General features: G+C 36.2%; 1 protein-coding gene across 2 annotated transcripts in view; it reads left to right on the top strand.

The window, feature by feature from the left end:
* Positions 1–14,035, top strand: part of KIAA0825 (KIAA0825 ortholog) — a 229,984-nt gene that overhangs the window by 213,063 nt on the left and 2,886 nt on the right. The window lies entirely within an intron of this gene.

Below are 14,035 nucleotides of genomic sequence, written 5' to 3'. Positions count from 1 at the left end.
AACTGTGTTTTCATGCTGGTTATTTTTAACATGAAGAATTGTTTCATTTTGTGTCAGTTTATCCTCCTCTTCCTACCAAAAAATGTTTTATCTCTGAAATAAAATTAAATATGCATGATATTAGTAGTATTGGAAAATATTGTAATAGCACAGTTAAAATTCAATCTAAGAGACAAAAATTATTTTCATTTTGTTAGAGAAGTGACTAAATTGATAACTTGCTATCCAGAAGTAAATTACAGACTAGCTTTGTCCTATCTATGTTGTTTCTTTTGAGTTTGAGGAAATTACCTGCAAAATTGTTGCAGAAGGCATACTGTACTAGGTATTGTGCTATCAGCAATGTACTCCACTGCCACAACATTAGGAAAGAAAGAGGCTCAGCAAATTTAAGAAATTAAGGAAGTTAAAGAACAAGCAGTTGAAAGGAATTTTTTAAAAAAGGACTTCTAAATGCATTGTGTACTTTATCACACCACCTACCAGAAGACCACCACTATCAGGTGCTGTCTTAAAATTGTTCAGAAACAGAGCACATTAGATCTGCATGTGTAATATACTCTTGTTAGATTGCTTTTTATGTGTGTTTGGATATGTTTTAATGAATAGACTCACAGTAAGTTGTGCCTTTCATGCAGAACAGATAGCTGATATTAGAGTGACATGTCTAAAGAAAGCAGAGAACAGGAATTTTTCATGTTGCTTCTCATGACTACAATACCAGACTGTAAATCAGTCAAATCTTTTCTGACCAAACACTCCAGGAGGGCTGCATATGGGAACATAAGAAACAGATCTTTATGTTTACTTTCTGTAAAAAATCTGTAGGGAAAAATACATGAATGTAATATGACACGCCCCAACAGCTCTCATTCCCTGATTTGGTCTCCTAGCAGATCTCTGGTCTTGAGTTAGCCATGTCTGCTCAACATGAAGCTTTACTGTCTCACTCAGAAATGATTAGAAGAAGGGTAAATGTGCAACGATACCTACTTGAAACATTCACCCACATCCAGCAAATTGGGCATATCATTCTTAGTTTTATATAGATTTGTGTGTGGGTTTCCATGCTGCAATATTAGCCAGCAGTAAGTACAAATTCCTCCTTCACAACAGTTTGACTTCCACGATTCTTAGCTCTCTTAATAAATTGTGTGCATTTTAGGGTGTACAGCTTTACAGTGAAAAGCAAATTCAAGGAAGAGAATGTGACCCAAACACCCTTGTTTTTTTATTCAGCTTTTATAAGGGAGAGGTCAAAGAGTTTTTGACAAGAGAGTACTTCTGTCTAGTTTGGGGTTTTTTTTTGCAATACTGCAGGTGAGTTTTAAACACAGATGCTCTAGTTCAAGTGCATCTGAGAGGCAGAATAGAATCATAGAATCATAGTCATAAAATGGTGTGGGTTGGAAAGGACCTTAAAACCCACCCAGTTCCAAACTCCTGCAGTGGGCAAGACTGCCACTCACCAGATCAGGTTGCCCAGGGTTGTTAAAAGTTGAGTGAGTGGTCAGTAAGGTAAAAGAGTAGGTTGGTGTTTATTTGACTGAAATTTGAAGGAGCGTAGGGTAACGAGCCAACACGGCAGTAGTTTTGTGCTTGATCTGTCAAAGGTTCCTGTGCTCATAACAATTTTTATGTAGGCTACAAGCATCTCATCTCTGCCTATGAAGTGACTTAGCCATGATTTACAATGTCTTTGTTGTGACTTTAGTATGTTGTAACTAGACAGATACACCATACTTCTATCTGGTTCCCACTTCTATCTTTTCAGCACAGATTCTGCCATATCTGTGGACGCTTCAGACATTTCAGAAACACAGAAATTGCTGGTAGGATGAAATAAAATTTCCAAGTGCCAGCTGCATCAGTCACTAGGTTCTGTGATCCTAAGGCTCCTTGCAATTTCTAAATCCATCATTCTTATTAAAAATACTAAATAATTAAAACAATTTCAATACATTTTCAGCAATGTATTCTTTCTATTTTATCCGAGAACAAAGTTCACAAGATGCACCACAAATATGTAGTGAGAATGCTGTCTAACTTAAGCAGAAATATAGAGAGAATTAGAAATTCAAAAGGGAGAGAAACACTGCACTGACTTTGGCTTCCTGTTCTCATTTATTGTAATATTCATCATTTCTTTATTTCTTTGGCAGCTCTTTGTGCAGGAATTGTTCTTTTTCTGAAAGCACTGAATTTTGTGCTGATTTCTGATTTTTAGAAATAAAAAGTACATTACCAGGAGCTCAAATATGGTGAGGAATTACTATATTTTTTTTAACTCTTTGCTACCTCAAATCCATCCTAATCAGAATAGATCAAAGTGTTTTGTGTCATGTTCTCTGAAACATATAAGCAGCTTTAGAAAAGTTAATAGGCTAGAATTCCTGCTTCAAATGCTGAAAATGGCATTATCTTATAGGCATTTTGCCAGATGCTGTAGGCTCCACCTACATTTGTCTTTTGGAAGTCTTCCAGACCTTCGTATATAGAAGTATGATATTTGAATCACATGTAGATTTCATTGGCTGTGTTTCAGTATACTTGGTAAATAAAGAAAGAATGGAAGTCAGAGATTTTTGAAATAGTTCCTATCCTGCATCAAGATGAAACCCAAATCTTTCAAAGTACATCTGCATACACACAAAGCCAGGAGCCTGGCAGCTGGGAATTGCACCAGCACATGGGACACCATTCCTTGCATGTCTTATGCATGTGATTAGAACTGGAAAGGTACAGCCTGTCCCACAGTGTTGGTTTCTTTCTTTTATGCTAAGGAATTAATGAAATCCTCATTGAATTGTGGTACCACAACCTGACAGCTTTTGCACATCTTGTTCTCCATGACTTGGACCAGGAAGCAGTGTAAGGATGTATAGCTTTTCCCTGCGTTGTGATGGCCAAACCAGCACACTCCATGGGAAGAAGAGAGATTTCTTGATTTCTAGTTTTGAAATGCTTTTTCTTCTTAAAAATGGGACACAGCCGTAAGAAATAGTTTCACCAGCAAAGAACAAGAGCCTGCATGCTACATTCATAACAGTCTGCACCAGCAGAGGTGACCCACTGTCGTTGTTGCCACTGTTGAAACTCACTACCCAGTGACTTTCTGTGTTCACATGCACTGTTCGATCTCCATAGATGTTCAGCAAGTGTCAATGAATGTCAGCGATGCCACCTTTTCCCGCATGAAGGAATTCAGTGACACACCTTTGCTTCATTGGCACCTCCTTGTCAGACACCATTCTGTCAGACTGCGCCTCTGCTGCCATGTCACACAGCAACAACATGTAATGGGGTATTGGTGGGAAGGTCCAAGCCCTACTGCCGTACCACCAACACCGGTGTCTGATGTCATGGGCCAACGTCATAAAATATAAGCCATTACTTTCAGAGCAGTCCTTGGTAGTAATAACGATCATGTGCAATTCAATTACATCTACATGCCTTAACCAAAAATCTGCATGGTATTATTGCTTTCCTGCACGTCGTTATCTATCTCCTCCTTGCTCTGTCATTCCTGACATCATCTGTACGTCAGACAGCCATCTGTAAAACTGCCTTTTCCTTTATCTGTTAAATAATACTTGCCTTGGCTAAAGAAGCCTAGAAAATAGTGCCAGCAGAAAGTTTAGTGAATCACTTGCCAAATGCTCTTTTCACTAGCCTGATAGGAAACTAATTAAATGTTTGCTGGAGATAGATTATGTTCAAATCAGTTTAGATTTACTGTACTATACTCATGCGTTGGTTTCTTTTTGTATCACAGTGTTTTTGGTACACTAACAAGAGTACTGGAAAATAATTTAATAGATCATTTTCTTTAGCATTTAGGTTAAGTACAGCAAAGTCCTTCAATCACCTCTTGCGTTAATAAAACCATTATTATAGTTTAAATTATTCTACTGGATGAACTGGAAAACTAGATCCTCATAGTCTTTAAAACAATATTTGTACATCCTTTCCAAAGAAGGAGGAGTGGAAAAAAGCTACCAGAAATGTGAAGTATATTAAGGCATTTCAACATGTAGCTTTTCTGTTAAATCATCTGTCTTTTCAGCTGCTAAAGTAAGTGCATATATGGAATGATAGAAAAAACTATTCACAATACTTTCCTCAAGAGTGGTTTTATGCAGGTGAGTTTGGCATGTTGCTCAGTAGAGTTGCTGTTCTTTGTAATAGTGCAAAACCACATGAAACTTCCCTTAATTTATTCATCTATTTCTAGTTAACAACAGTTAAAGTGCTACCTGAGCTAAGCAGAGAACAAAGAAACAACGCAGTTCCTTATCAGTTGTTATGCTTTTTTTACAGAAAAGATACAGGGGAGTTTCTTCTTGTTTGCTCCCTTACCTGGGTTGCCAGGTGCTGGTCTACCTGAATGATTTCCAGAATTTTCAGTCGTCTTTTCACTCACCTTTCTCTTAGCACTTGTGATGTGACAATGTTTTCCTGATGCAGTTTCCCCATTTCTAAATGTAAAAATTACACTGCTTACACTGGTACAGACGGTTTTATCTTACATGGAGATGATGCTTGGAGCAAAGTGATAAAACAGTAAGATTTTCAGTTCCAAACATAAAAGAGGTCTTTATTAATTTACTTATTTAGTATACACCTTTCTAGAAAGAGGTGTTAACCTGCTGACAATGAAGCATACTGTGGACAGAAACCACATTTATCTGTGTTTATCTCCTTTGTTCATTCACTTGTTTGCTAGTCCAAAATCAATGTGTCAGGTCATGTAGATTTTTAAATGTAGATTATGTTTTTCTTCTTTGAGATCGTATCCCTGCACGCATTGCTTTCTGCTTTTCCAGTATATCCCCAGCAGTTCTCATGGAGTGAGACAGGGCTGCACAACCTGTCACAAAGTTTTGAAAATAAGATACAGCTGTTAGGCCTAGTGCTTGTTGAATTCAGTTTTTCTGTATCTAACAATGGAAACCACCCACTTCATTATGGCCCTTCATCCCCTACGTTGTTTTTTTGTTTTTTTTTTTTTGGCATATCTCAATCTCTACCATTAAAGAATTCATCCTTACTCAGTTTTTGCCATCAATGGTCATGTCATTTTGTGCACAGATTCCATACTGTTGCTTTTTAAAAAGTACATCAGACCTGAAATAAATTATTGTGGATTTTATGTATTAGACATCTATTTCCTATAGGATAAGAAACAAGGCAGTGGTCACATATTGGTCTTTATTGGAGGGACCACATTTACCCTGCAAGTTTCAGACGTGGAAATGAAGTAGTGACATATAGCACAGATACCTGGTTTAGGCAAATTTACGTCATTTTTTCAGCAATTGCAAAAAACTATTTGAAAATTTGAAACCAGTTTGATTTTTCAGTATGAGGACAAGTTTGCATGGATAAAATACTGTAAAGGAAACTGGTTTTCTTTCCTTGGGGATCAGGTGACTCTCATTAAGTGATGTCATTCGTGTGGGCTCATCCAAACCTTAGGAGTACAAGGGCACTTGTAGGAGCATTTGATCAGCATCTGTGCTAAAACAGCAGAGTAGTGCTGTGTGATGAAGGGAATTGTCCCATAGCTAACTGGGCAGGCCAGGACACACGGAACCCCGACTGCTGTGACACCAAGCCTGAGACACACTCCTCATGGATTACCTGTTCCAAGCAGTTCAGCTTAAACTGGTGGATAGAACTACTTAAAAGCATGTTGTCTTTCCAGAAAATTACCCACCAGCATCTAAAATAGGTGCACTCTGGTGGTCACTGGATTATATTGGAGCAGATAGGTGTTTTTTAATACCAGTGAAAGATAGTGATTTTACTTGTATGTGGTACTGGGATTATATTTGCTGTAAAATGCTTTATATATATATATACATATATATACCATCTTGTGATATTCTTTATTGGATTTTTGTCAGCATTTTCCATAAGGTGCTCTATAATTTTAAGATAGCATATAAATATACTACATCCAAAGATAATTCAAATTGCTAGCTGAAGATTTAGAATGTGTAAAAATGCCAAAATTAAGGCCATCTGAGGAAGTTATCTGCCCTCCTGACTAGCAGGTATGGCTTTCTGAGCTTAGGCCAGTATCATGCAAACAAAGCTGCGCTGTTTTCCAGAACTGTGAGGAGCTCGTTCAGCACTGTCTCTGGCATTTACCTACAACACTCTGTCATGCCATGTAGAAATATTCTACAGTACCATCTTTAGTTACATGAGCGCATCATAGTCAGAGCGCAATGCAGCTGCAGCATGAATGAGGAGGGACAACTATGCCATATGGGGCGGCGCTAATGACGGGTCTAATGTTTCCTTTGGTAGGGCTGCCTGCTAGAATTTCTACAGGTGTGAAGGAGATATGGTGTTTGTGTGCCATCTGGGGTAGTTCCACATGGTATGAAGAAATATGATAAAAGCAGGAGACACTGAGAGCTGGGACTGCTCAGCATGGAGGAGGCTCAGATGTGTGAGTGGGTACACCTCCTCGATGAGGGGAGCTCATGGCAGTCTCAGCAGTGCATAGTAGGAGGACTAAAGGCAGTGTTGCAGGAAATTCTGTGTAAAGATAGAAAAACACTTTTTCAGTCTAAATGCAGTCAAACTTGAGACCACCAGAAGCTGTCAAATGATCAAATGCAATTTTTCAGCAGACGTAACTTGTGTTTGCATTTACAGAATGCACTTATGCCATAGTAATCACATTTGAAAACTTAATGCTTTATTTACACTGGGTTTTCAACATTCATTACAGAAAGCCTTTGTAAATTGAAATAAAAGAGGAGAGCTGAGGAGAGAGAACAAGCAGTGCATGATTTGAAGAGCTGGATATTTTTAGCAAATACATTTTTGGCTATCAAGTTCTATCATGTAATCATATGCAGGTAAAAATTATATTTACTTAATGGAAATGTTGCCAACACTTTGATAAGATACTTCTGTTTTGTGAATGTGCGTCTCTGCAGTTCTTCAAAAAGCAATTAACAAGTTATATAAAATTATAGAAAGTGCAAAATCATCTAAATAGTCATTTCCAGGCATTTATAGCTTATGCATAGTGTTGTTGATCCCGTTATTTCCGTAAAATCTTCCATCTTTTATCCCAGCATCATTAGTCTTCTGTGATCATGCATCATATTCACATGAGTGTACGTATGTATGTGCACATGTATTTGATATATGTGTGAAATTGCAGTATCAAGTGTACAAATGTTCTTTCTTCAGAGACTCATGTAAACTGTTTCACATGTGCACTAGAGATTCTTGGGATAGTCTAAAGAAGAAATAAAGGAATGGGGACAAGATACAACCTTCTGGCAATAAGCATATGGGATCTTAGCACCATTATTTCTATGAATATCACTACAGAAAATTATGCTTTGTGAATAAACTACTTCAAACTCTAAGCAGTTGAAATAAAAGACAAAATCTGCGGAAGGCACAAATCCTACAAACTGAAGCTATATAAATGGTTGTCAGTCGGGTTTTTATTTGTTTATCTCTTTAAATTCATTATAAATAACAACAACAAAAAATCAAAATTTTATCTTGAGCAAAAACATTTTACGCACACTTAGTTTCTGGAAAAGCTGAAAATGTAGGGAGTATCTGCTGAAAAATTTGTGAAATCAAAGACACATTCCAAACTGAGATATAATTTTGAATAAAAACCAACATTATTTACCTATAAAACCCTGAAACCAAATGTGTTCATTTTGGATTTAAACTTTAATTAAATTGCTCTTAATTAAAATACTTATCAAGAATAGGTCAAGTAAAATCTGTCCTGTTCTTCAAAATCTTTCAGCCAAAGGTTGAACACGAATAATTTATTTTTGGAAAAAAAAAAAGAGAAAGAGTGGCAAGCAAATTCCCTGCCAAGATGAGGAAGGTTCTAGCATTCACTTCATCTCTCAATAGCATTATAGTTCTAGGATCCCACTGATGTACGTATATTTCTATGCATCTTCTCTTCTTTATGCTAATAGGATCTAACTCACTCCCAAATGCACAAAAATGCAACAGTGAGACTCAATTTAAGAAGGCACATATTCCATGACTCATAGTGAAATGATGGAAAGCCAGCTGGCCAAGGTCTGACAAAACAAGCCTAATGGGAATTCAGGTGCCTTAGCCCACGAGGAATACTAGTGGAGTGATGCAGTGTGGAGGAGAACTATTGGAAGTGTATGATGTCTCTCTTCCTTATCCTTTTCTTATTTCAGGTACGATAGGTATCATAAATACTATTGTTTAGGTATTATAGATACTATGTACCATGCTAAAAATGTGAAATAAAAAGGTTTAGTTAAAAGAAGACCTAAGAGAAAGTTGCATACTATTCCAATGCTGTTCCCTCTCTCTGCCACAGCTTGCTGTTACCTCTCATAGCTTGGTGTCTGAGTCTTTAGATGCCATCCTTCAAAGCTATGGGATAGCAAGCAGCAGTAACAGGAAGGCTGGCTAAACACTGCCTCTCCTCTCTAATTGCAGTAGGAAAGCTTCTTATAAAATTTTTGCTGTGCACCTTCTGCTGTCCTTGACAACATTCGTATCTGTGTTCTTGCCCTGGAAAAGGGTCTTTCATCATTCTGTTCTAACACTTGTGAAGTTTCTATTTCAGCCCAGAACTTCTCAGATATCCTTCTAATGTCTTAACTCCATAGCTGAGACAGGTTAACCTGTGAGTCAGAGCTCTATTCTTTTCTCATGACATACTTTCTAAAATGTTTTCTGTGTACTGATTTCTTCAGTACATCCTACTACTGTTTCTTCTTTTGGGTTGGTCTTTGGAAGTAGGAGCATATTGCTGTTGATCCTCCTCAGCTGTCTTCCTTCTTCATATTTGTAATTATTTTATGTTACAAGACTGGCACCCAGTCTTGTAGCATAAAATAATTACAAATATATGTAAAAATAATTCTCATAGTGTTTCCTCTGTATCTTTCCTGATTTTATTGATTGAAAAAAAATCTGGGAGGACCTTTTTTTTGTGCTGTTTGTGTATCTGTAAGAGAGAAGAATTTAGCCAAGTTGTACTGAATTTTTCAGTTCTGATTTGTTTCTGAATATGGTGAAGGACGCATTTTTCACATACATTTTCATGAAAGCAATATAAGTTTTCTTTACGAGTGAACATTTCTTATTCTGTACTAACAAAATGTGTGACTTAGTTTGTGTTAGGTAGACACAGTGACCTCATCTCAACTGGTGTGATTCTATTGTGAATATCACTACCAAAATTGCAACATGCATAAGCATTGTTGCTCTGATTCTTTTCTATGGTACAGAAGCTGTATTTCTGATAACTCTCCTCCCACCTCTGATTTTTATGTCCTTGAGAGGAGCATATGTTTATTAGGGTTCAATTACTGCAAAAATGGTTGAAGCAAAGTAGACACCCTTTGTACCGTAAAAATTTAAGGAGTTAAAAAATTAGTTTCAGACTTAAAAAAGAAAACAAAAACAAATTTTAACCAAACAGAACTTGATTGAACTACCATTAGAAAAACAAAACATTGCCCAACACAGAAGCTGAAAAGATTTTTTGGGACTTGAGATTATACACAAATACCAGATTTAAATGGCTTCCTCATAGAGACATAGAGACGAAAAGTACTTTATAGGCTATGATTTCTTATGCTATAAAATGTATATTTTGAACTGAAATAGGAAATGAAAACTACAGAGGTGTATATTCTTCTAATACTCAAAAGTGGCAAACAAGATACCAGCTGCTGAGCTTTCTCATCTCACAGTGAAATACAACATGACAGACACAGATAAAATGATCCTTCACTGTCTGCAGGAACTCACTGCATGACTGTCTTTCACAGACTCCAGGAAGCAAAAATATAACTCATTAAAGTGCTCTGTGAGCTGATGGCAAGATATTTTCTTTACGTGCATTATTTCGTTACCTCTTGCAGCTTAGTGTAGGGAACACCAGTCGTTTTATTGACTGATGTCAATAAAATACTTACTTAAAGGTATAGGTTTGTTTTGTTTTTGTTGTTGTTTTTTTTTTTCAATTGAAACAAACATTTGCATATGAGCTTAAATTTTAATTTAAATTTAAATACATTTGAATTTGAATTCATCATCAGAAATCTCAAGAACTATCCAAAACCACCAGACTTAACACTTCTTTCATCTCAGGTGCAGACATGAGGGTGTAATCCAGCACACAGAAATAGATAGTGGCTGTTTCAATTAAGGTGTTGGAAATCTCACCAAAATCCACAAAGCACACAGATCTGAGAACAGGATGTGAGATGGTGGGTTACAATTAGTGTCAGGGCTGCAAACAGCAAAAACGAAATACCAAAACTCCTGTCTCTGCTTCATGCCTACTTACTTTGTCACTAGCCTCTTTCCTTGGAATGGCCAGCAAAAAAATGGTCATCCTACCTTCAGCAAGCAGTCAATAATACAGGGAAACATGGGGACCTCTTTTGGAGAAAGCACAAGTAAACATTTCAGTTCTGCTCAAGTTAAAGAGGTTGGGGGAAATGCCTGCACATGAAAAATGTTCTGTAAGTGGAATGGGACAACAGGGCCAGCTGAGCTGGGAGGGCTGCACAGCTGCAAGGACTGTGCCACAGCTGGCAGGACACAAGCAATACATCCCCTGCAAGAAATCTGCACCTATGAAACAATGGGATGAATTTTGTTTCCATTTCACAAAATTGTATTGATTAGTTGTTTATGCGCAAATTATGGCCTTATTTTCCCTCATTCAGATTATAGTGTTATTTATAAATAAATTCATTCAGATGGGAGTTTGAAAATTACAGCAAAACAGCTTACTGAAGAAAATGAATATGTGGAAAATATTTTCATGTACATTACATGAAAGAACATTAAAACACATAAACACAAAAATGAATGTGAGATAAGCTTAAGCACCTCTTCTTTGTTCTTCTCCCACCATTGACTGATTTTGTTCTCAATGCTCGGCAAAAAAGACCTTTTTTTTTTTCTTTGTGCTTACAGTTTTTATCAGAATTCCTCTTGAAAATGGTCTGTAAAGCTCTCCAGTGATAATTCACCAAAATAAAAATATATAAACTTAAGAGCTCAGGGTTTTATATCTCAGTATTTACCCGTGATAGCATACCTGAATGGTATTGTCTGTGTCTGATTTAGATTGGATATGAATTATGTCACTGTCATCAAATGTACTGCTATTTTTTTCTACAGAGCAATTATTAAACATTGCTATTATTATTCATTAGGAAGTGCATATTTTCAGCTCTCTGATGTACAGCTGTACAGTTAATGTTTCATCACTTACCAAATTCTACAGTAGGACCTGCTTTCCCGTAGGAATAGCAATGGTGTCAGTATGGCAAACATCCATTTTATTTCCAGTGGCTGCATTTCCTTTTTTTTTTTTTCTTCCATGAAGTTATGCATGATGTAAGGTTTAGCAAGTCCTTGTCAAAACTTGTAATTATTACAAAAAGCAATAGATGTCAAAATACTACCTAAGCACTGTTATGAATACATAAAGTGCCACTATAAAATATTTATATTAAGGTGATCCTTTCTGTAAACTGTTCGCTTTTCATACTTTTTGTCTTCTATAAGCTTTAAAAAGGTCACTCAAATAAAACCAGTCAGGAGATTTTTCTAGTTTAAAATACATCTGAATTCTATAGCATTCTTACTTTTCATTTTAATTCTACTAATATTTACTCCTGTTGTGTTTGTTTTTTTTTTTTTTTATTTCACTTTGGGGTTGGCTTGCTTCTTTTGTTTTTGTTTTTTGTTTTTTGGGGTTTTTTTGTTTGTTTGTTTGTTTTACAGGTTTTTCCCTTTACACAGTTGCTCTAAATAATAACAGTGAGTAAACTTCTCAGTGAGAAGGAAACTTCCCAAGGCAATTTCTATAAAAGAACCTAACTGCAGCATGTGCAATTAGTATCACTTCTGGTAATCTATATCGGAATATGAACATGTATGTTAATTAGAATGCACACTTACTGCTTTGCTGTCAACTGCAACAATCCTTTGGTCTGTAACAAGCAACTTAATATATAATGTAGTCATTACTATGTTTTTCTAAAAGTACCTCCATGGGTTTATAAGTATAGTTTACAAAATATTTGCAATATCACAATAGAATATCAATGCCACTAATGTATCACAATGTATTAAATACAGCCCTGCTAAAATATTCTGCATGGTGTTTAAAAGACGGATTGAAAAATATTTTTATAACTCAGTACAGTGGAGAAACAAACATATAATGCAACATTTTATATAAATGGATGTATTGATGTAAGGATAGCATGCCTATACCTTGCAAAGGAAACCTGAGCTGCAGCACTTGAACCATCCTAGAGCACTGGATTTTTTTCCCCTCGTACTTTGTTAGTGTAAAGATGCACGAGTCAAGGCTTCTTCCTCTCTTGCTTCATTTATGAGGCGAAGCAGAAGCTCTCCCAGTGCTAGTTATCCTCTTTGACCTCGTGATCTGAGGTCTAGATCAGCTGAAAACTTCAGTGATTCACAGTATTTATTTGTGCTGAAGTGTTTTGCTGCATGTCTGAAAAATATTCTACTGTTTTTTTTTTCTTCCCCAAGATTAACTGTATGCAGTATAGAGAGCAACAGCATATAGAGAAAAGTTTTTAGGTAGTCCTCTTCAGGTGCATACATTTCACCTGCATTATTTGGTGTTTTGACATATTTGCAAGAATATTTCCAATGTTTAATTCTGTGAGTGCACTACAAGTATTGACATGAAAACTTCTACCCTAAAGCTTAGAAAAGAGATGGTATTTTATTCTAAGTACTTGCTTACTTTTGAATATGAAGAACATACTGGAAGTTTGGTTAAGTACGTATCTGTATGCTCAGAGTCACTGTGGTTGTTATATGAGCTGTATGAAAAATGCAGATGGTGATACAATGGAGTGGTTCACATAGTTTCAGTACCCTTTTGGAATTCAATTTAATTTCATCCAAGATGCAGCCAGACAAATATGTATATATATAGGCCAGCTCTGAATTTGGAATATTTTTCTAAGAGCTATGTGACTAATAATTTGAAAGAACAGAGGAGTTGGCTGTTTGATTGATAAGGCTCGTATTTTGGAAGTAATGCATGATGGTAATTTCATTCATGTTCACATCCCTTGAACTGGCTAGTGGACTGGTACCAATTGCTATCGCCAAAACAACTGTCACACATTTTAGTCATGTCAATAAAAACAGATTCCATTTAGGACAAATTTTCAAAGAGTAAATATTGAGTGTTTCTCCATTTGAACACAGACACCTGATTTTCTATCCCACTTACAACAGCAAAGATACACTGTGGTCCTACTGCCTACTTCGCAGTAGTGCTTTAAAATCCATTATTCCCCCCAGACTTTAAAATGTGTAAAAGTGGAACAGTTTCAAAATTCCACGAGAAACCAGGTGTTTGTCAAACTAATTTCACAGATCTTTAATTCATGGATACCGTTAAACAAATGCATAGAAGACATTCTTATCCTCATCGGACCCACTTAAATACTTTAAAAATAGACTACTTTTTAATAAAATGATAATGCAATGTATTAGTAATAACTTATGATAAAGTGAACATTAAAGGATGTCCAAACTGGATGACACTGAAGATTTTTTTACCAACACTATCGTTTAAGATTCAATGAAATGTGCTGACAAGTATGAAGTCACTTTAAAAGGAATCTGCTGATTTATTGTTAAGCTTCCATTAGCAAAGACTGCTAGATTTCTGTGCTTTATTCCTCCAACAATAACTGTTTTGAATATATTCCATTTAGTGTTTTCAGTTGTCTTTCTTCTAAGCAAACAACTCCTCTACCTAAAAATACACAACAAATCACATTAATTAAAATGAGTCTATCTGACTGTTAGTTGACTGCTGTTGAAAGAGGTCTTTCAGAATGACTCTGAGAAGTCATAAATTCAAATTATAGGTTGATTACTTTTGCTCTGGTTCAAAGAGGGTCCTCAGTGCAATGGCAAAAGGAAAAGAGGAAAACATCCATGTACCTTGGTGGAT

Source organism: Centrocercus urophasianus, unplaced genomic scaffold, assembly GCF_019232065.1.
Source record: "Centrocercus urophasianus isolate 14NV4802_14NV808 unplaced genomic scaffold, USGS_Curo_1.0 seq_21, whole genome shotgun sequence".
In the NCBI taxonomy this organism is placed as follows: domain Eukaryota; kingdom Metazoa; phylum Chordata; class Aves; order Galliformes; family Phasianidae; genus Centrocercus; species Centrocercus urophasianus.
The sequence above is the reverse complement of the archived record's forward strand: the minus strand, read 5'-3'. Positions and strand labels throughout refer to the sequence as shown.